We start from the raw sequence: 23,656 nt of genomic DNA, 5'->3' as shown, positions 1-23,656 counted from the left end.
AATAGATTATCTGAATACCTCTATAATAACTAATGAAATTGAGTTCATAATTAAAAATCTTCCAAAAAATAAATCTCCACATTCTTTTACTGGAGAATTCTACCAAACATTTAAAGAATCAGTACCAACTTTCACAATCTCTTCTACAGGAGAATGGAACATTTTACAATTCATTTTATGAGGCTTTAGTATTGCCCCTACATCAAAACCAGATAAAAACCATGCCAAAAAAAAAAAAAGAAAAAGAAAATTATAGACAAATGTCTTCCATGAACTTAGATATAAAATTCCTCAACAAAATATCAACAAATCCAGAAATGCATAAAAATATTTATTCCAGATATGCAAGTCTCTTTCAGCATTCAAAAAAATTAGTGTGATCCACCATATCAGTGGACTCAAAAAGAATTATCACATGATCATATTAATTATTGCAGGAAAAGTATTTAACAAATTCAAACACTCATTTATGGTAAGACCTCTCAGCAAAGTAAGAATAGAAGAGAATTTCCTGAACTTAATAAAGAACATCTACAAAAAACCTAATGTTTTCTCTCTAGATCAGGAGCAAGGCAAGGATATCCACTCTTACCACTGTTATTTAACGTAATATAGCCATACCTCATTTTACTGTACTCCACTTTATTGCAGTTCATGGATATGGTGATTCTTTTTTTTTACAAGTTGAGGGTTTATGGCAACCCTGCATCAAGCAAGTCTATTGGCCGCATTGCTTCCAAAAGTGTTTGCTCACTTTGTGTCTGTGTCACATATTGGTAATTCTCACAATATTTTAAGCTGTTTCATTATTATTATATTTGTTATGGTGATCTGTGATCAGTGATCTTTGATGTAACTGTTGCAATTGTTTTGGGGTGCCATGAACTGCACCCATATAAGATGGCAAAATTAATTAATAAATATTGTGTGCATTCTGACTGCTGCATCAACAGTCTGTTCCTTGATCTCCCTCTCTTTGGGCCTCCCTATTCCATAAGATACAACAATATTAATATTAGGCCACTTAATAACCCTGCAGTGGTTCAAGTAACACTAAGTGTTCAAGTGAAAGTAAGGGTTGTGCTTTAAATCAAAAGCTAGAAATGATTAAGCTTAGGAAGGCATGTCAAAAGCCATGACAGGCTGAAAGCTAGGCCTCCAGCATCATACAGTTAGACAAGTTGTGAATGCAAAGGAAAAGTTCTTGAAGGAAATGAAAAGTGCTACTTTAGTGAACACATGAATAATAAGAAAGCAAAACAGCCTTATTGCTGATAGGGGGAATGTTTGAGTGGTTTGGATAGAATACCAAACCAGCCACATTATTTGCCCAATCCCGAGCAAGGCCCTAACCCTGTTCAATTCTGTGAAGGCTGAAAGAGGTGAAGAAGCTACAGAAGAAAAGTCTGAAACTAGCAGGGGTTGGTTCATGAGCTTTAAGGAAAGAAGCTGCCTCCATAACAGGAAATGCAGGTGAGGCAGCAAGTGCTGATGCAGAAGCTGCAGCAAGTTACCCAGAAGATCTGGCTGGGATCATTAATGAAGGTGACTCCACTGAACAACACATTTTCAGTGTAGATAAAACAGCCTTCTATTGGAAGAAGATGCCATCTAGGACTTTCACAGCTAGAAAGAACTCAATACCTGTCTTCAAAACTTCAAAGCACAGGCTGACTCTCTTGTTAGGGGTTAATGCAGCTGGTGATTTTAAGTCTAAGCCAATGCTCATTGACCATTCTGAAAGTCCTAGAACCCCTAAGAATTATGCTTAATCAACTCTGCCTGTGCTCTTGAAATGGAACAATAAAGCCTGGATGACAGCACATCTGTTTAAAACCAAATATTTTAAGCCCGCTGTTGAGACCACCTACTGTTCAGAAAAAAGATTCCTTTCAAAATATGACTCCTCACTGACAACACACTTGATCCCCCAAGAGCTCTGATGGAGATGTATAATGAGATTAATGTTTTCATGCCTGCTAACAGAACAGCCATTCTGTTGCCTGTGGATCAAGGAGTAATTTTGACTTTCAAGTCTTACTATTTAAAAGATACATTTCATAAGGCTATAACTGTCATAGATAGCAATTCCTCTCATGGATCTGGGCAAAGTAAATTGAAAACCTTCTGGAAAGGATTCACCATTCTAGATGGTATTAAAAACATTTGTGATTCATGGGAAGTGGTCAAAATATCGACATGAACAGGAGTTTGGAAGACATTGACTACAACCTTCATGGATGACTTTAAGGACTTCAAGACTTCTGTGGAAGAAGTAACTACAGATGTGGTAGAAATAACTAAAGAACTAGAATTAGAAGTGGAACCTGAAGATGTAACTGGGTCAATGCTATCTTATGATAAAACTTGAATGGATGAGGAGTTGCTTCTTATGGAGCAAATAAAGTGGTTTCTTGAGATGGAACCTACTCCTGGTGAAGATACTGTGAAGATTGTTGAAATGACAACAGATGATTTAGAATATTACATAACTTAGTTGATAAAGAAGCAGCAGGTTTTGAGAGAATTGACTCCAACTTTGAAATAAGTTCCATTGTGGGTGAAATGCTGCCAAACATCATTGCATGCTACAGAAATTGTTTATGAGAGGAAGAGTCAATTGTTATGGCAAACTTTATTTTAAGAAATCATCATAGCAACCCCAAATTTGTGCATCCACCACCCCGTTCGGTCAGCAGCCATCAATACTGAGGCAAGACCCTCCACCAGCAAAAAGATTACAATTCACTGAAAGCTCAGATGATGGTTAGCATGTTTTAGCAATAAAGTATTTTTTAGTTAAGGTATGTACATTTTTTTATACATAATCCTATTGCACACTTAAAAGACTATAGTATAGTGTAAACATAACTTTTATATGTACTGGGATACCAAAAAGTTCATTTGACTGGCTTTATTGCAATACTGCAGTGGTCTGGAACTGAAACTACAGTATCTCAGAGGTATACCTGTACTGAAAATCCTTTTAATAACCGTATTTTCTAGTTTCTATATTTGATGCTTTAACCTTGGGCCTTCATGATCCTGGAGGGATTGCCCCTCCCATTCTTAGCCCATCCTAGAGATAGTAAAGGGCTTGCCTGCAAATGTGCCTTTCATGTGTAAACCAACCAACCAGGGAGCCCATATCCAACCACCTCCTCTGTTACTGAGGACACATACTCAGGGCCACTATTCCCCTGCCCTAAACACCCCAAGGCTAAGTATCAGACAACTAGGGACAACCCCCTATACGTTAGAGCCCACAGAAATTATTCAAATTAGTCAGTCCTAAACCTGCTTACTCTGCCTTACCTGTTCCTTCCTGCAGTAACCACAGCTAAGGCTCTTACCCCCATTTTCCTCCCCACCAGCACCTTGGTGCTTACCCATGTAACCCCGTCCATGGCATAGTATGACCCCCTCCTCTTGGGATCTATGAGCATAACAAACTCTTTTTTTCAATGGCAATCATATCCTAGTCTTTTGGCCTTACACCCGAATTTTAAAACATAATTTTTATCATACCTACAATTTAAAACAGTTGTAGATACTAAAGTTAGGCAGGAAAATGAAATAAAAGGCAAATAATATTGGCAGAAAGAAATATAATTGTTCCTCTTCAAGATGACATGATTAGCTATGTAAGAAATCTCAAGGAATCTACCAAAGGGAAAAACTCAACTCAGAGAATAAGTGAATTCAGCAAAGTTTCAGGATAAAAGATTAACACAAAATTCAACCACATTTTATACACTAACAATAAATATTAGAAATAAAAACACAATATCACTTAGAATTGCTCAATAAAAAGAAAATATTTAAGTCTAAATCTAACAAAACCAGTATAGGAGCTGTGTCCTAAAAATTACAAAATGCTGATGAAATAATCTCAAAAGGATCTAAATAAATGGAAATGCGTATCATGTTCATGGATTGAAAGATTCATCATGGTAAAGATGTCAGTTCTTTTTAAACTGATATGCAAGTTGAGTGCAATTCCTATTTAAATCACAGCAAGGTTTTTTGTAGAAATAAACAAGTTTATTCCAAAATTTGTATGGGAAGGCTCTGGACCTAAAATACCTAAAACAATTTTGAAAAAGAACAAAGTAGGAAGAATCACTCTACCTGATGTTAAAGCTTACTACATAGCTGTTGTGCTCGAAACAGTGTGGCATCAGAAGAATGATGGACACATAAATTTATGGCACAAAAGAGAGAACCAAGAAACAGACACATATAAAGATGCCATACTGATTTTTCCAGTTTTATTGAAAAATAATTGACATACATCACTGTATAAGTTTACAGCATACAGCATAATGGTTTTATTTACAGCTATTGTGAAATGATTGCAGTAATAGGTTCAGCTAACATCCATCTTCTCATAGAGATACGATAAAAGAAAAGAGAAGAAAAGGAAAAAGGAAAAAAAATTCTCCTTATGATAAGAACTCAGGATTAACTCTTAACAGTTGTATATATTGTACAGCAGTGTTAGTGCTAGTCATCAGGTTATACATTACATCCCTAGTACTTATCTTACAACTGGAACTTTGTACCTTTTGATCACCTTCCTCCATCTTTCCCTCTTCCTACCCTCCACCACAAATCTGATCTCTTTTTCCATGTTTTTGTTTTTTAGGTTTTTAATTTTTTTTTTGCTTCCAGACATATAAGTATTTGTCTTTCTCTGTCTGACTTATTTCACTTAGCATAATGCCTTTAAAGTCCATCCATATTGTCACAAAAGGTAGGATTTCATTTTTTATGGCTAAATAATATTTAATTATATATGTATATAGATGTACACACACACATACACCACATCTTCTTTATCCATCCACCCATTGATGGACATCTGAGTTGTTTCCATGTCTTGTCTATTGTAAATAATGCTGCTGTGAACGTGGGGATACAGGTATCTTTTCCAGTTAGTGTTTTCATTTCCTTTGGATATATTCCCAGAAATGGATCATATAGTAGTACTATTTTTAATTTTTTGAATATCCACCACACTGTTTTCCATACAGGCTGTGCCAATTTACAGTCCCACCAACAATGTATTCTCTTTTCTCCACATCCATGCCAGGATTTGTTATCTCCTGTCCTTTTGATGATGGCCATTCTAACAGGTGTGAGGTGATACCTCACTGTGGTTTTAATTTTCACCTCCCTAATGATTAGTGATGCTAAGCACCTCTTCATACACCTCTTGGCTTTTTGTTCATCTTCTTTGGAGAAATATCTATTCTGCCTTACTCCCTACTGATTTTGACAAAGGTACAAAAGCAATTTAATGTAGGAAGGACAGCCTTTTCAACAGATGGTGCTGGTACAATTTGAGCATCCATAGGCCAAAAAAAAAAAAAAGGAAGAAAAAAAAGAAAAAAACTGTCAGCCTAAACTTCATACCTTATAGAAAAACTCAAAATGGAGCATGGGTTTATATGAAAACATAAATCTATAAACTTTAAAAAATAAACATAGAAAATCTTTGGAAACTTGGGTTGGAAAAAGAGTTCTTAGACTTGACACCATAAACATAATCCATAAAAGGAAAAAATGATAAATTGGACTTCTTCCAAATAGAAAACTTTTTCTCTGCAAAAGACCTAGTGAAGAGGATGAAAAGATAAGCCAGGGATTAGGAGAAAATATTTTCATAGCCATGCCCAACAAAGGGCTAGTATCTAAAATATATAGAAAAATCTAAAAAGTCAATGAAAAAAACAATTCAAATAGAAAATGAGTGAAAGACATAAAGGGATATTTCTTTGAAGAAGATACACCAATGCAAAGTAAACAACACATGAGATGAATTTCTATATTATTAGCATTAGGAAAATATAAATTCAGATCATGATGAGATATTATTTTATTCCTATCAGAATTCCTTATATAAAATAGTGATAACATCAAATGCTGCAAGGATGAATGGGAAATGGAATCAATCATATACTGCCCAGGGAAATGTGAAATGGTACAGCCTCTCTGGAAACAGTGTGTTGGTTTCTCAGGAAATTAAACACCCATTTACTATCTGACACAATAATTACATTCTTCTGCATTTATCCCAGAGAAATAAAAAGTAATAATCACACAAAAAACTGTACATAAGTGTTTATAACAGCTTCATTCATAACAGCCCAAACTAGAAACAATGCAGATGTCCTTCAACAGATGAATGGTTAAACAAATTTACATCCATACCATGGAATACTACTCAGCAATAAAAAAGAACATACCATAGCTATATGTAACAACTTAGATGAATTTCCTGGGAATCATAATCAGTGGGAAAAGCCAATCCCAAGAGATTAATACTATATGATGCCATTTATATAGCATTCTTGAAATGACAAAATTAGAATTTGGGGATGTTTTGATTAACTCTGGGTTATTACATATCCCATATATAAACAGTGCATGGATTAGAACTAAATTACAATAAAAATATCCAACAATTAGAAATATCCAACAACAATAACACTAACACTTCACTGCACAGTTTAACTTTATTTTAGATTGAGAATCTTGCAGTCTTTCAGGACCACCATCATCAGCATTTCTTATTGTGAAATGAATAATTGCCAATTCATATAAATTTCTTATCTGTAGAAGTTTGGATAAAAGAAAAGCCCTTTGCTATTAAATCACTTATGAATATTAAATATAAGATTGTTGGGAGATTCTAAAAACTTTAAGTGATCAAATTATCCATTTGATATAAAGATTCACTATTCAAAATATTTCTTTGATAAAATCCCAATGCAATATTTTTTTGTAAGTTAATATCTCATCTTCTTTGTGATTATGATAGTTGGTGTGGAGCAGGTCCAGGCCTTCTCCACAGCTGGGCCAGCTAATAAATCTTCCCCGGGATTTGCATTCCTATGCTAGTTAGGCCTGGGCTTTCTCCTGGACCCCTGGACCCTGCTCATTTATAATGGCTTCTCCTCTCCTCCCACAACCCAACATTTTGTCAGTCCTAATTGAGAGAGCCGAGATAATTTCAGGTTAAATATTAGAAAGAAACATAGATCAGTATTTTCTCAAGACTAACCTATTTGTGGGATAGAAAAGAACAAAAATAACAACAATAAGAACTACTTTTGAGGTCCCGTGTGTTCCAAATCGCAAATAAAACCTCTTTGCAAGACAAACATCTTTTCTAAGACACTGAGAAGTTTTTGGTTCCTGTTGGCTGGCAGACTTACACATCTGTATGTTACCTCTGCCTGTCAGTCTCCAATACCCCAGGGTGAATTTTTATTAATTACCTCAGGGGTCAGACGTGGATCCCAAAACCGAGCATAAAAGCAAAAGAGTGGAAGGTAGAGTGGGGTAGGGCTGTGTGTGAGCATGTGGGAAAGCAGGCATTGGGCATGATTGCTCTCTGGCTGTTGATGTTTTCTTGTAGTAACTTTCCAAATACCTTTTATATTTTTATTAAAAAAACAGGGTCAGTTTTGCTGATTGGGAAGGCCAACAACTACCTATGGGCATGACTGCTTCAAAATACCACCCTCATGCAAAGGCCATCATACCATAAATTCCTCACTGGAAGTGCATTCCTTTGCCTCTGGAGTTTCTGGTCTTCAAGAGTTCCCTATTGAAATACTGCATCTGAAGTCTTTTCTGGAGTCAGTAAGCTATAAATTATAAATGAAGGAAGAAGGAAATGTTAAGAGGTGAATACCTCTGGGACTCATAATATCATAGCTTGATATGCTGAGTTCAAGGCTCTGAGAATTTTGCCTCAAGTAGTGCTAAGTCTGAGGCCTTAAAACAACTGGAAGGAGAGATAGGTGGGGCCAAAGAAAGGCTCTGCTTTTTTTCTAATACTAGCAGGAGCAGCAGCAGCAGCTACTGTCGTTGCATACTGCCTCTAATTCCTCCCATTAGGCTGATGTTAAGGTGAATGAGTTTATCACAGCAAACAGGTGGGTTTATGGCTCTTATTAGCTCCAGTGGCAAGAAAGGAAAGTTCTAGGCTTTTCTGCCAAGAACCACCCTTTCTGTTACTATCTATCCTAACATGAAGTAAAACTCATTAGTGAAGTCAGAGTCTCTTTGTTAGATAAAACCTGAAGGGATAAATAGATTAAAGTTTGATTTCCTGTTGATATTATGTATGTATATATTTGATTTAATCAAATCAGCTTTTTGTTATTTACAATCATATTACTTAAAATTATAAAAATTATATATGTCTGATTATAAAATTAATAAGTGTTCATTAGAAAGAAAGAAATTTGGGGGAATGAAAAAAGGATTTTACAAAACCTCAGTTCTACCATCTAAAACTATCACTGCTGATATTTTCAACTTTAATTTACTATATCCAGAAGAAAACCAACTAAAGTGAAACTCAAGGAATTAAATATCTTTTCTTAAGTGATTTCTTTAAAGAAACCATAAAAATTATGAACAATAGAAAGAAGTGGATGATTATTTGATTTTGAAAAAACCTTCATGAATTTTCATAGGCATGTGCTTACATTTACAAGAATTAAAAAGCCAACTCTCCTATAAAAGTTTAAAAAACACTAGCAACAAAAAGCATCAGGATGATAGCAAGCAAGCCAATCAATTACTCTTACTTTTTTAAGGACTATATTCACCAAAGTCTACTTTTAAGATTATCTTTTTAGGAAATGATTTTGCCAAAGAACTGATTTATAAGCAAAATGCACCATAAATAAAAAATAACTTCCAGGGATCAACAAGCAGATCATGCATAAATGGCTAGACCTATAATTTATTGTAACCACAAAGAGATTACATAAGAATTCAGAGAATCAGTTGGCTCTCCCTTACTCCCTGAATTATCTGATCAGTGAAGGTATGGTTTTGTTGTATATTGTTTATTATATCCACTTGTTTTAAATCAGACTGTATTTTAGGGTACTTATTTAAATCTTGACCTTCTAAAGTTTTCTGTTTTCTCCACATACCCTATTGCCATTGTTTTTTTAATTAGGAGGGCCAGAGGATACCTTCATCTAATTAGCCATAAACCATAGGTGTAATTCTGTGTTCCTAATCATGTAATTAATATAATTTGCAAATTGTGTCCACATTCCTCTTGAAGATGTTCACTCCATGCAAACTTCTTAACCCCACTCAGGTGAACTGAAAAGGTCACAGCTTTATGCAATCCCTTCCCTCTACCCCATTTAGGCTTCAAAGAAGATTAGGCTTAGGAAGTAAGGATAGAATTATGAGATGTTGGGCAAGTCACTTTACCTCTGTCATTCTCAGTTTCTACCATAGGAAAAATGAGAGCATTGAACTAGAAAGTGTATTTCAAAGCTTATCATTATTACTATTATTATTGTTTATGCAACAGCCTTTTTAATGCAGAATTGTATGCACAATGCAATATGTAAAATAGATGGTGCTCAATGAGAAAAATATGGAGCTAACTTGGTTAATGGCTAGAAAGCACAGAACACTTTCCCTTTCCCTATATGTGCTATTTATAATTCACTTGAACAATTTTTATTGAGTACATATTATGTGTCAGGAAGTCTTGTAGATGCTGGAGATACTAATCAGAGTTGAGAAAAGATGTGCATGATTGCCTCTTATGTGTCAATTCAAGATATTTCCAGGACACCTCTGGATATGAGGGAAAATGAGGACTGAATGATGATTCCAAGTTTTTTAGTCCTGAACAACTGGAGGGATGGTGTGGTTTTCAAATAAGATGTGATGTGGAACACTGGGTGGATCAACTTGGGGGGATCAACCAGGAATTCAGCTTTGGACATCTTAGGTGGGGATGTCTCTTAGCCACCATCCAAGTGGAGACATCAAGTAGATAGTAAGATATATTATTCTGAAGTTCAGAGAAGAGATTTGGGATGGATATATGAATATTATGAATATGAGAGTCATATTGTAAATGGCATTTAAAGCTATGAAACTGGACAACAGGACCAAAAGAGTGAGTATAAATATTGAAGAGATAAAGTCCAAGGACTAAGCTCTGGGAAATTCAATGATTAAAGGTCTATGAGGGTGATGAGGAATCTGCAGGGGAAACAGAAAAAACAGCCAGGGAGTTAGGAGAAAAACTAGGTGAGTTTGATGTCCTAGAAGCACAGTAAAGAAAACATTTCAGGTAGAAATAATAATAAACTCTGTCAAATGCTACTGCTAGGTCAAGAAAGATGAACATTGAGAACTGACCATCAAGAAAACTCCACAGAGCCTGGAACTTGAACACTGTTTTAAAACTATGGAACTAAAATCCAATGACTCTTTTCTAGTCTGAATCTCTTCATGGAGTCCATGTGACCCATCATGAGGATTTCTTTGCTGCCAGGGCATTGTCTATCACCTTTGCTGCCTTCGGTGACAATGGCCACTCTTCTATCCTACATTGTATCACCTACTACCATACTCTCTGCTGAGACATTCATCTGCAACAGTTAACTTCCTTCTGTCATCTATGACTGTATTCAAGGCTGCCCCTAACTTGAACAAACTGAACCCTGCCCCAGGTTCCCAGGCCCAGGCCACACAAGGGTCACAGTGTTTTAGAATACCTTCCTTGAAAATTTCCAAGAGGTCCTCCAATAGCTGAGACTGGCTGTTGAAGCCAGCAGTCTCTTTTGGGAGGGTCACTCCTGGACCAGTCCAAGGGCAAATATTCTTTCTGCTCTTCTCACTCTGCTCAAAGACTCTTTCTCCATCTTTCCCATGGTGGTGGTACGTGGTTAGAAGGGGTACAGTCAAGGTCAAGAGAGATCATATTCCCTCAAAACCGAAAGTTTCTGTAATGACTGCCCTTGCACTGTTCACCATGTAAGAACTTACTCACTATGTAAGAACTTCTTCACCATGTAAAACTTGTTCGTTATGCTTCAGAAGATTGGAGACTGTTGAGATATAGGCTTGGGATTGATTAATGATTGTGCATTGAGTCCCCTATACAGAATTTTATTGTTGTTAACAACCATTTGATCAATAAATATGAGAGATGCCCTCTCCAAAAAAAAAAGAGAGATCATATTCTTGAAGTGTAGTGATTGTGGAACAAAGGGTTCAAGAATACATGGTTAGAATATCTGTTGTTCTAAATTTGCTCTATAAAATTCTGAAATATAAGCTTATTATGACCAGAAAAATGAATTATAATTCACATTTTCCTGCATATTTTGGCTGAGATTTACATGTATGGTCATCATCAATGAAGCACAGTTAACAACCTCTGAGAGAATCATAGCATGATGGAGATGCAGGATCATGAGTAATGAGGTAACTACCATTAAATAAAAGATATTAGGAAGTAAAGAGGTAAAAAATATATTATTTCAGTGTGAAGAGGTTCCAAAGAGTCATGGTGCTGTGAATAATAACAGTGTTGTTATCTTTTTCTCCTAGTGGGAGATATGATATTATCAAGGAATGGCATATTTGATGATAAAGAATATAAAGATATGATTCCTGGATCTGAACAAGAAATGGTGTCTGGATACTACAAAGAATCTTCATGTGCTTTGATTGGATAACAAACAAATATGTAAGCATCTTGTCTCTAAATAATTCTAAATATTCATTATTAAATCAAACAGGCCCATGAATTTTATCATATATTCTAAAAATTAAAATTGTTTATATAGGTAGAGACCTTGCAAAAAATATTTGCTTGGGGCCCCACATACCCTAAGTGAGACCCTAACTGTGTCATCAGCATTTGGACACCCCCAGCCAATCCTGTGGGGCATACTGGCTTTCCAGCTCCTACACCTGCCAATGCCAAATAAGCTTGGAACATTCACCTTGACAGCCCATCTTAAATTGGAAAATGTCGTGACTCATAGTGTGAATTTATAGTTTTGGAAGCATTCAGTTTTCTTGGGAATTCTAAGGTAGGAGCATCCACCTGCTTCCCCATCTCTTTCTAAGGCTGTCACCCATGAAAACAGCCCTAGCTCTTAAGAAGGTCTTATTTCAATTAAGGTCTGGTTAGAATTTTCAAAATCAAAGAACCTTTACTAAATGCTAATATATGTAACAACTACATGCTCTTTTGGAAACTAGTTGGTATAATGCAATATATAATTACTTTTAGAAGATCTGATAAATAAACATGTTAATCAGTCTAAGAATGGAAATGCCCTGTTTTAGTGTAGGTGAAATGGTTAAGTTTGATATATTTACTTGATAGAACACTATGCTATCATTTTATAAAATGTATCCGCATATTCTTTGGTGCTTCTGCCATTAAAAGGTGAAGTCTATTTTCCTTCTCTTTGAATATGGGCTGGGCTTAGTGACTCACTTCTAATGACTAGAAGTGATAGAAGTCATGTGTAACTTCTAATGCTAGATCATAAACGAATACAGCTTCTACCTGGCTCACTCTCTTGGGAAGCTCAGCCTTGGAATCTCACCACCATGTTTTGAGGAAGTTCAAGCAACATGGAGAAGTCACATGTGGTGTTTCTGCTGGCAGTCCAAACTAATGTCCCAACTAGCAGTCAGCATCAACTGAAGACATGCAAGTGAGCAGGTCATTAGCCAATTCCAGTCCCCAGCATCTGAAATGCCCCAGTTAACGTAGAGAAGACCAGAGCTGAGATATCCCTACCAAGCCCTACCCAAATTGCAGATTCTTAATCCAAATACCTCTTCTTCTCTTGAGCCACTAAGTTTTGGGATGGTTTGTTATGCATCAATAGATAACTGGAACAGACTGTATAAAAACCGGGAATATAAATCTTAGGATATATTAGGTGAAAAATTCAAGAATCTATATATAATTGTACCTATCTAAATGATTCTTTGCATAGTCCAAAGACTGGAAGAAAATACCAAAGTGCTAACAGAGTTCATGTTATAATGGTAATATCTTCTCTATTTTCCAAATTTTCACATACATATATGGAAAAAATAACTGAAAAACTCATTTGTTACTTTTCCTGAATTTTTCTGGTTTAATTTAAGTTTTGAAGAAACTGTTAAAGAGGGAACCTTCCTCCTATGGGCTGACTCGGTCTTTCATCCCCAGCAGCTTTTATTGTTGATCAACCAAGCATACACTGAATGCAAGGCAGACATGATTGAAATGTATTCATTTATCATAAATTGAGGATCTTAATTGGAAACAGACACCCAATGCAGACATCTCCCATCTGCTGTTGCTAATGTTGACATTAAAAATGTCAGTACAGTGAAACTCATTAATTGCATATTCTGGGGACCACAAAACCATTAGCTTCAATTTGAAAGAGTTCAGACGATCAGCTCTCACATTCTGACTGCAGGACAAGAGGGTATTGCACATACCTATAGATGACACTCAGAATTTTCTAAGAAATGAATGGTAAGCAGCCAAGATCTATTTTCAGAAGCTAATTCACCTACTCTCCACAATCAATCCAAAGGGGTACTCATTGAAAACTGACCAAATGTGGAGCAGGGAACAAATTCAGAGCTCTCTTGAATAAGTCTTCTGTACTACAAAACTTCCGAACCTACATGCCCAGCTATGAAAACAAAACAGTTTTCAGCAGTAATTTAATATAAGTCAATCCTTGCTTTGGCATCCCTCTAGGGCTTTAGATCAGGGCTACTCAAAGTGTGGTCCCTTGACCAGCAGCATAACATCACCTAGAAGTTTGCTAGAATGCAAAATATCAGCCCCAATCCAAACCTACTATATCAGGATCTCTGTGGTAGGGCTTAAGTATCTGCATGTTTACTAGCTCTGCACGTGACTCTAATGTTCACTAAAGTCTGAGAAACATTGATCTGGGTCACCTTCACACCAAAACATACCTCTAAATTTTGGACCTCAAGACATTACCAAGAGATATATGCCCATGTTTTAACACCTTTACTTTCCTCCCTGCCCTGCCCCCCACCAAAATGGTACCCCTGGGCATGGCCAACCAGGGTGATGATACAGAAATAGTATTGTTCATCTGCAGGCAAAATTCTGAAGTAGTTTAAATGTGCATTTATTTTCCTCTACTCCTTTCTTCTCCCCTTCTACTGATCCCTGTTCTATTTCTTCTAAAGAATTCTTTCAGGCATCAGGGTCTTTTTTTTTTTTTGCTTTTTTTTTTGTTTTTTTGTCCCAGGCTCCTCTAGACTCCTACAATACAAGGTAATGTTCAAGTCTACCTGAACCCCCCATGAAATATAACTGTCCTCTGTCTCTTTTTCTCAATGCCCTACTTACAAAATGATAGTGATTGGTTTGTTATTTAAATAAATTTTTCATAGGGGAGGATGGAGATAAGTTTTATCTCAAATCAACTTTATTGAGGATTAATTTACATATAAGAAAATGTGCCAATTTAACTGTTCAGTTTTGACATATTTTTATACTCATGTAACTACCACACAATCAACATATAGAACATTTTAATCACCTCAAAAATTTCCCCCCTGCCCCTTTGCAGTCAATCTTCCCCTAGCTCTGGGAAACCACTGATTTGCTTTCTAGGAAAGATCAGATTCCCCATTTCTAGAATTTCATGTAAATGGAGCATATGGTACATAGCCTTTTGTGTTTGGCTCCTTTCACTTAATGTATGTTTTTGAGATTCATCCAAGTTGTTCTTTTCTGTAGTTGTATGGTATTTCATTGCATGTATATGCCATGATTTGTTTACCCAGTCACCTGGTGAGGGACATTTGGGTTGCATACAGTTTTTTTGGCTATCATTAATAAAGCTATGTACATTCACATGTAGAATGTCTTGGATATTTGGGTGTGAAGTAAAGTATACCTTGACTGACATCTGAATAATACACCATATTTTCCAGTGGTAAATGATAGAAAACAATGATAAAAGAGCAGGACATTTAGATTCATACATGAGAATGAAGGGTTGAATTTGAGGGCATTCAAAGATCACTGTTCTTTATGGCAACATATCTCATTTGTCTGTGTTGTATATTTAAAAAGGACACAGCTATAGCTAGGCTCTTTAGCATTATCCTGTTGATTTATTTGGATACAGTGGAAGATAGTTCTTCTACCTTTTCTTTCCACTGCCTTGATGTATCTGTGTTTTGCTAGTAAGATGTTCAAATATTAATGTAGCCCCAGTGGCACGCATATAGAAGTCCAAATGAAATGCCAAAGGTTACTAATGACTTTTGAACAAACTCTGCTCAAGTGGGCCTGTTCCATTTGTAAAAAAAAATTTCCCCCCTAAGCTGTTCAGTAGTGTATTTTGTGGATATACACAGCTGGCCTGTGGAATATCCTTTTAATTTGTCAATACTGATGCATGAAAGCTGGCATTATGTAGAGGCTATGTGAACATTAGTTCAAAATTATTCATTTTTTATTATGTGTTTAATTTTTTTACATCAAGATTGCATGCTCCTGACCATGAGAGCTTATTTTCAAGCACTTTATAAAAAGAGGAAGGAGGAGTATAAAATGGGATGGTTCTCATATTTTTTATTGTAAAAGACAGCAAAGCTTAAAGCATCCAGCAGTACTAAGAAAGCTGCATTGAACTCAAGAATTTGGAGGATGGTGGAGTGACCAATAGGATTAATTACTAGATTCATTCTTCATTCACTTATTCCATGGAGATTGTCTTAATTTGGGATCCTTCCAAAAGCAGGGAGATTGTCTTAATTTGGGATCCTTCCAAGAGCAGACTCTGTACCAGGGTTTCGAGTGCAGTTACTTTCTTTGGAAGGTGAACCCAGAAAGCTCTGGTAAGAAAATGGGAATCGAAACAGGGAAGGAACGGAAGCCAATGCAGAGTGCTTTATCAAACATGTTACTGTGAGCAGCTGGGGCTCAGTTCCACTGAGGAACTCTGGGAGACAGTGGAGAACAGCTGCTGAACTGTCCACCCCGTAGCCCATCCCCAAAGGGCAAGAATACTGGAGCGTTTATTTGCTGTCCAATGCCTTCAACATGCTCTGGAACAGTGCATGCTGAAGAGATATGGTCTGAGCACCAAGAATATCTGCTATAGAGCTCATTTTTTGCTGTACAAGTTCCTTTTCATTTCAATCCATTTCAAAGTGATCATGTGAAAGAATTAGACCCTGTATGTTGTTTTATCATACATATGTGTTCTCAAACATCACCCACCACTCACAGTGTATTGATTTTGCTAAATAGGTATATAATAACTCATGGTTTTCAGTGCTACTTAATTTTAAAGGATTTGCTTCAAGATGTGATTTTCAAAATACAAAAACAGTGTCCCTAAAGTAACTGAAGATTTCATATATCATATTTCTTCCTGTGGGGAAACTATATGGTATTGTTTAAGAAAATTATTCAAGCATTAATTCTAAACGGGTTCACAGTTGACTAATCAGCTCCATTTGAAATTTTATTTCTAAGCAAGAGTACATAAATCACTATTTTTTTCAGTACAGGGATTTTTTGTAAGGTCTAGGATCCACAGCAGAAGTGCAATTTGAAAATATGAGATTCTGTAAAGTTAGGAAGAAAAATTAAACACCATGGTGGTATAAATACATTGGGATAATAATAATTATGTGACTGCGTACACAATTCAACACAAAGCTGTAAGGAGTAAACTACCATCAAAAGACAACTTTCAGTCTCAACCTTTCTATTTTTACCACTCATGTTGCCAACTATTTAAGGACAGGATTTTATGAAAAAGGTATTTGTGAGAGTGAATGAGAAAGAGAGCGAGGTCAGCACTTTGCAGTATTTCCATGATCTCAGTATACTGCATACTTGGGGAACCTAAATATCTGGGAGCAAACAAAATGGTAAATAATATCAAAATGCACTGCAACATGATGCTGCACATATCTTTCTCTCAACCCTAATGCAAGATCTCATAGAGCTAAGAATAAATGTTGGAATATTTGCAAAGATCCTTTGCTGGAAGTTATTTCTCTGTAATCCTGACTTATGAGTTTTCATTTTAATAATCACTTTTGTGTCTGTATGAACAATTTGTCCCCTTAGTGTTTTTACTTTTGTTTTCTTTGTATTAACATACATATAAATGTTAGCACATCCTCAACACAGTGCTCTGTCAATGGTTTCCAAACAGATCTGGAAATCCCTGTGTCTCAACATCATAACAGAACATACATGGCATTGTTCAAAAGCCTGTGGAGACTGCTGAATTTAAAATATTTTTGTTTTTTCTTCTTGTAATTTAGGTAAAGACAATGCTAGATTGCCATTAATGAATGGAAAGGTTTACAGCAAGGTTTTTAACATGTCACCTTGGCAGCCAATCCTCAAAAGTAATATGCAGACAATTCTTTATGCACTAAATGATTAGTTAGTTTATTTCATGAGACACCTCCAAGTCAGGGCTGGACTAAGAGGAGTCTAGTGAGTGAGTGAGTGAGGGGAGTGAGGTACTTAACCTAGGGTGCAAAAATTTCGGTAATCAAAATATATAATATTTTAATGTAATGCCTCAAAAATCATAACTAATGCAAAAAGTTATCATGAATAAAATACAAGCATTTTTATCAAAGACAGGCTCAGTATTACTGATTTTTTCTTCTGCCTCAGGCTTCAGTATGACTGCAAGACTCTGTTAGTCAACCTATCTTTATTTACAATGTTGATATTTTGTTCTGTAATCACTCAGGATGTTTGTTTATATTATTTGGATTGTATTGAACCTTTGGTCATTTGATCCAGCATCCTCTTTTATCTCTAGTTAATCGAGGGCTGATTTGACCATATGCACTTAAGACAATGGTTCTTTTCATCAAGTTATTGACCAAAACAGATGCTGACTATTTGACAAACAAGTGCATAACAGATGAATGTCAGCCACCATCACATCACCAAGTACATTCCAGGTATCATAAAAATTCCATGAATAACCAAGGCATAAATTCAATAAAATTTCACATGTTCTCACATCTGAGATCTTAGGTTTTACTTACCTCTTTCACTTGATGAATGCATTCAAAATAGCTTTATCATTTCCCTAATACACAAAATGTATTTAAAAATAATCAAGAGGAAAAAAGAAAAAATAATAGTGAAATATCATAACTCAGACTTAAAATATATGAATGTTTTGAAGGAAGATCCTCCCACAAATCTTTCTAGGTGGACAGTCTATGTATACAATTTTATATGCATGGGATCATACTATATATGATGGTTGGTAACATGCTTTTAATGTGCCATTCTGTGTTACCAGAATTCTCTAAGTCTAGAAGTATAAATACGCAAAATTATTGCATAGCATTCCATTATATAAAGTATACCTGATACTGTCAGTGGACTATTCTTATCCTCTCAGATCCCTATAATTTATTCTGTTCCCCAATCTCCCAGTTCCCATATGCTTTGCTTCCAATGGCTTGCACCTGTGAGCTTTAGAGGGCTGTCCCTTGGGCTACTGGAACTGCTTCAGTGCAATGCAGAGCCAGAAATGCCTGAGTGTATACATGCCCTCGGGGTGGGCCCATAGCCAAGGACTAACTGATGTAAAGATATAAAAACCCAGTTCCCTTGCCTCAAAGTGGGACAAACTCTTGAGATACAATTTATACTCCAGAGTTCCCTGCAGGATTGGGCTGTGACTGAGTCTGAGACTTCATCTGAATCACACCCTTGCTCGGCTTCCTCTGATTCCTTGTCTTGCTTCTCTTGTTCTTTTTACGTTTCCCCTACGAAGCATTCCTTAATAAATTACTTGCATATAAATCCCTGTCTCAAGCTTTGCTTCTAGAACAGTGTTGTCACTAGAAATATAATGCAAGCCACAAATGCAAGCCACAGATCCAATTTAAAATTTTCTGGCAGCCACATTAAAAAAAGTAAAAAGAAACTGATGAAATTAATTTTAACAATGTTTTACTCAGTCTATAAAAATTATCATTTCAACAGAGAATCAATAGAAATTATTAATAAAAATTATTAATGATATATTTTACATTCTTTTTTCATATTGCATCTTTGGAATCAGGCATGTATCTAGCCACATACAAGTGTTCATTAGTTACATGTGGCTACCATTTCAGATACCATAAATCTGGAGAAACCAAGCTAAGACATAAACTACTATGTTTTACTTTGCCGGTGCCCTATTGATGAATATTGACTTCGTTTCCATTTGCCTTCCATTGTTTAATGCTCTGATTAACATTCTTGGGCCTATTATACTGTATGATTATTTCCTTAAGATAATCCTAAAAATTGGTTTGCTGTATCAGATCGCCCTCTGGAAGGACAACTGCCCATTTCCCTTTACTCTTGGCAGCACTGGGTCTTGTTAGTCTTTTTCATATTCAAAAATCGAATAATGCGAATTTATACTTCAAACATACCTTCACCTTAACAAACCTAGAGACAGTTTCCCTTTATTTTTCCTTTTTCATTAACCTTGAAGACAGTAGATTAATAGGGAATTCCTATTGCATTCTTATCTCAGGCATGGAAGAGTCAATCCTACACACATAAATATAAATATTATAGCACATAAAATAAAATTCTATACTGCACCCTCAGCCTCTATTAAATTAAATTAGGAAATTATCTGAAAGTGGTCTTGTGGGACTTTTTATGTGATTCTTCCTACCCAGCACATATGTCAATTTCTGTTTGTCAAAGAGAAATTTGTCAAAGGGGAATAAGGAAACTAGAAGCAGTTACAGTTTAACAAAAACTGGGGCCACAGTAACAAAATTTGCTGTGTATTACCAAAGTACCCTCCAAGTATTCCAGTTTCATGAACTGCTTGCTGATATGTTTTGGGAGGGGATTTATCTAAAAATCTATATATTGATTTTTAAATAAGGAAGATAGCCAAATGAATTTAATGTAGCTTGCAAAACAATCTCGTGGGCTCTAAGTTGTTTATGAGTCATTTAGCAGTAAGAGTGAAGTCATTCATCATGACTCAGAGTTGATGGTTTCTAAGGCCCAGTGATGAATAGAAACACCCCATTCATGATACATATGACAGATGCCATTTACCAGATGCTCAAGAAAGCTCAAGAAAGGGATTTCCAAATATTTAATTCTTCCATTTCAAAAAATTGTATCCACTGGATCAATGTGCGTTGTTATCTGAGGAACATTTTGTAACTATCTTTAATCTTCCCAGGACCGATGTAGGGTATAGTTCTTAAAAGTAGATGTTCCGCAGCATTCACATGGAGAATCTTTTATTCACTCTACATCCCTGTCCTAAAAAACTGTGTAGGTTAAAAAGATTTCTTCAGTACTATATGATGCCAAAATCTGGGAGTTTGAGCAAGGACTTTCATGATTCTGTAGTACACATTTTTTCTATTCCTATAAACTACTCATGCTTGTGATATAGGGGCCTCGTCTTCTGTTAGAGTGGGAATAAAAATAAGCCCTTAAAACAAGTCTTAATGTTCTTAAGAGAATAATGATTTGCCCCTCCCTCTGCCATCATCTATTACTAAAGCATTTGGCTGCAAAGTTAAAAGAGATAACAGCCTACAGCACAAGCTAAAAGCTCATTTAAAACATCTAACACAAGATATCTATATTAATTTATATCATTATAAATATGCCTGAACTACATCACTTCAACTGGCAGCAGATTTTCCTTCATTCAGTTTGTGGATGATGTCATGGTCTACTAGGATCAGCTTACTGACATCTTATTTTTTACCCACAAGAAAGTCATAATTATATTTAACCCCAAACTAAGTCTCATTTTGGGAGTCTGTTTTGTGGGACTACCCCTACACCAAGAATTTTATCAGACAGGGATCTGTCAGAAAATGGAAACTATGCTGGATACTTTAAACAGGAGGAACTTATTGCTGGAAGTTTGTCATAGACATGATCAAATATTTAAAGAACCAAATAGGAGACAAGGAGCTAACCCAGAGATAAGAAACAGTACAATACCCTACCAACCCAAGGTTTGAACGGAGAACAGAGCCCAGGAGTCAGAAAAGCCCAGCAGAAACTAACCAGAGCATGCCTGGCCAGGGGAAGCTGGGAAGGGGAACCTGGAACAATGGAAGAGATACAGCTGCTGCTGAAGACACTGACCAAACAGTAAAAAGAAATGTTCTCTTGCGCCTCCCTGCTTTCCACTCTCCAGTCCTGTACCAGTGCCTCCAATTGATTTATCATGCTTAGAAGCCAGTTGGCAAGGGAGCCTGGATATGTGGTTCCTTGACCTACAGAGAAAGGCAGAAAAGGGCATAAAATGGATCTTGAGTGTAAACAGGCAAATAACTGGCATAGCAATGTACACATACACACATACACACACACACCCCACCTTTGGAAATGAGCTTGGTATTTCTCTTCCTTCTATATTTTGCAGATCCTACTGTCAGTTTCCCAGTGGTGTCTGTGCATTTGTGAATTCCTGTATTTGAGAACATTTTGCCAAAATATAGAGGGAGGAAATATGTAAATATATATGGTGTTTGTGTATGTATAATCATGCATGTATGTTATATATCTCTGGGACATGCTGGGGAGAGTTACTGAAGCAAGGGCATTGGTATTTATTCATTAATTCCATATATATATATATATATATATATATATATATATATATATATATATATATATATATATATAGTTGCTCATATGTATGTATATATGTATATATGTGTGTGTATATATATATGTATATGTGAAACTCACATACAAACACAATTAGGTCATATATGCTGAGTGTGGCTACAGAATTACAGACTAGTCCACCACTCTCGTGTCTCAACTAAGAAAGGGAGGTACAATCTAGAAAGAAACGATTAGGAGTAACAAGCAGAAACTGAACTTTAGTTTCCAGAAATGCCATTAGAAAGGATTACCCTTTCTTAAATATACATGTGATGTGATGTGTGTGGGGGCGAGGGTCACTATACCAGTTTCTCCATGCGCAATAGCTCCACAGTTATATTACATGACACCCAGAAATACAAATTCTTGTTTTGCACATTTCTTACTGGTGAAAGCTTTCCAGTCAGATGGGGATTTTCACTGAGATCTTTCAGTGTTATTCTGGTCTTCTCCAAATAACTTCTCAGAGGGCTGCTATAGTTCAATGTTTTCTCTTTTTTTTCCTGCAGACATTTTTTGGGTGAACCATTGTTGAGTTTGGCCCCAGAGCTTCCTTTGGCTTCATTTCCTTTCCATACAGTGTCGTCATTAAATCAGAATAGACAGAACTGATAAATCTTGCTTTTTAAAAATATAATAATATACAAGAAAGGATGCCAGTAATCCCTTACGTGTGTCCTAGCAGCATAAAAGATTCTCTGTCTACATGGTAATAAAGTCTCTACATTTTCTCAGGTGCTTCCTTCTGCATCTTCACTGGACCTTGCCTTTAATAGATTGGCAGTAAGGGTCTACCAGTTTCTGCAACTTAATTTCCTTCTGATACAGTAAACTCTTGAAGTTAAATTCTCAATGCTCTCAGCATATGAGGATAGTGATCTTGCCTCCATCACTTTAAAACCACTAAGTCCTTGATGGGGATAAAGAGATAGATAGGCAGATAAAGAAACCGGTTAGTAAATAAAGATGCAACAATAATTGTAATAAACTTGAAGAGAGCTCAGTTAAACAAAGAATTTGTAAAACTGTTGCAGTTTGATGACTCATTGCTTTTCATGAGATTTTATGTTATGTATAGTTTTATATAGAACTCACTAAAAGTGTTGGCTAAAAGTTCCATGATTGGCCACTGAACACTGCATGTGATTTTATAAGAGAAGAGGGAAAAGAACTTTCTGCAAGATGTTGGGAGAATAACTTGAGCAAAGGCATGAGCATTTATCCATTATTTCCATAAATATACATTGAGGACCTACTAGGCACCACTAATGTTCTGTTAGGCAATTGGGACACCTCTGTAAAAAGACAGACACAATTCTTGTTTCATTTACTCTTGCTGAGTAACAAATTACTCAAAATTCAACAGCTTAAAGCAACCATTTTATTATGCTCATGGGTTCTGTGGGTCAGGAATTCTGACAGGAGTAGGGCAGCAGTAGCTTCTCTTTGTTTCATGATGTCTAGGACCTCAAAAGTCTCAATGGCTGGAGGCAAATAGACAGCTATAGATTAGAATTATCAAAGGCTTTTTTACTCATATGTCTGGCATCTGGCTAGAATGATGCAAAGCCTAGAAGTGTCCATTGGAACACCTATATGTGGCCTCTACCTGTATGAAACCATGTGACTTTGCTTCTTAGCACAGGACCTCAGGGTAGTTGGACTTCTTACATGGTGCTCAAGGTTCAAAGTGCAAGTGTTCCAATGAACAAGGAAGAAGTTGCATTACCTTTTATGCTTTGGCCTTGAAAGTCATACAGTGTCACTTCTGATGTAGTCTTTTAGCCAGAGCAATTATAGGCCTGCCCCAATTCAAAGGGAGAGGAATTAAACTCCACCTCTTGATGGGAGTAACAAGGTCACATTATAGAAAACCATGTAGGATAGTAGATATTACTGAAACCATCTTTGGAAAATACAATCCACCATAGACATTCTCACAGAGTTATAACTACTGGAGAATTCATTCATTCATTAAATAATCACACAAATGAGTTCTCTGAATGTGAAGAAGGGAAGGAATATGGTTATAAAAATACAAATAATAGGAATCTCACCCCAAAATGAGGACAGTGTAGTTTCCCTGAGGAACCAACCCTTTAACTTCATCTAAATGATGAATAA

The 23,656-nt window shown here is 36.1% G+C and overlaps 1 long non-coding RNA gene across 1 annotated transcript in view; it reads right to left on the bottom strand.

Moving 5' to 3' along the window:
* Positions 1-4,317: 4,317 nt before the first annotated feature.
* The window catches only part of LOC108385448 (uncharacterized), a 45,493-nt gene continuing 26,154 nt past the window's right edge, over positions 4,318-23,656 (bottom strand). Inside the window, exons 3-4 of the long non-coding RNA XR_001850306.3 lie at positions 21,005-21,135; positions 4,318-7,658 (exon numbers count right to left, since the gene is read on the bottom strand). This is a non-coding gene — a long non-coding RNA (uncharacterized lncRNA). The remainder of the gene's footprint in view (positions 7,659-21,004; positions 21,136-23,656) is intronic.

This window comes from Manis javanica, chromosome X (assembly GCF_040802235.1).
Source record: "Manis javanica isolate MJ-LG chromosome X, MJ_LKY, whole genome shotgun sequence".
Taxonomy (NCBI): Eukaryota; Metazoa; Chordata; class Mammalia; order Pholidota; family Manidae; genus Manis; species Manis javanica.
The sequence above is the reverse complement of the archived record's forward strand: the minus strand, read 5'-3'. Positions and strand labels throughout refer to the sequence as shown.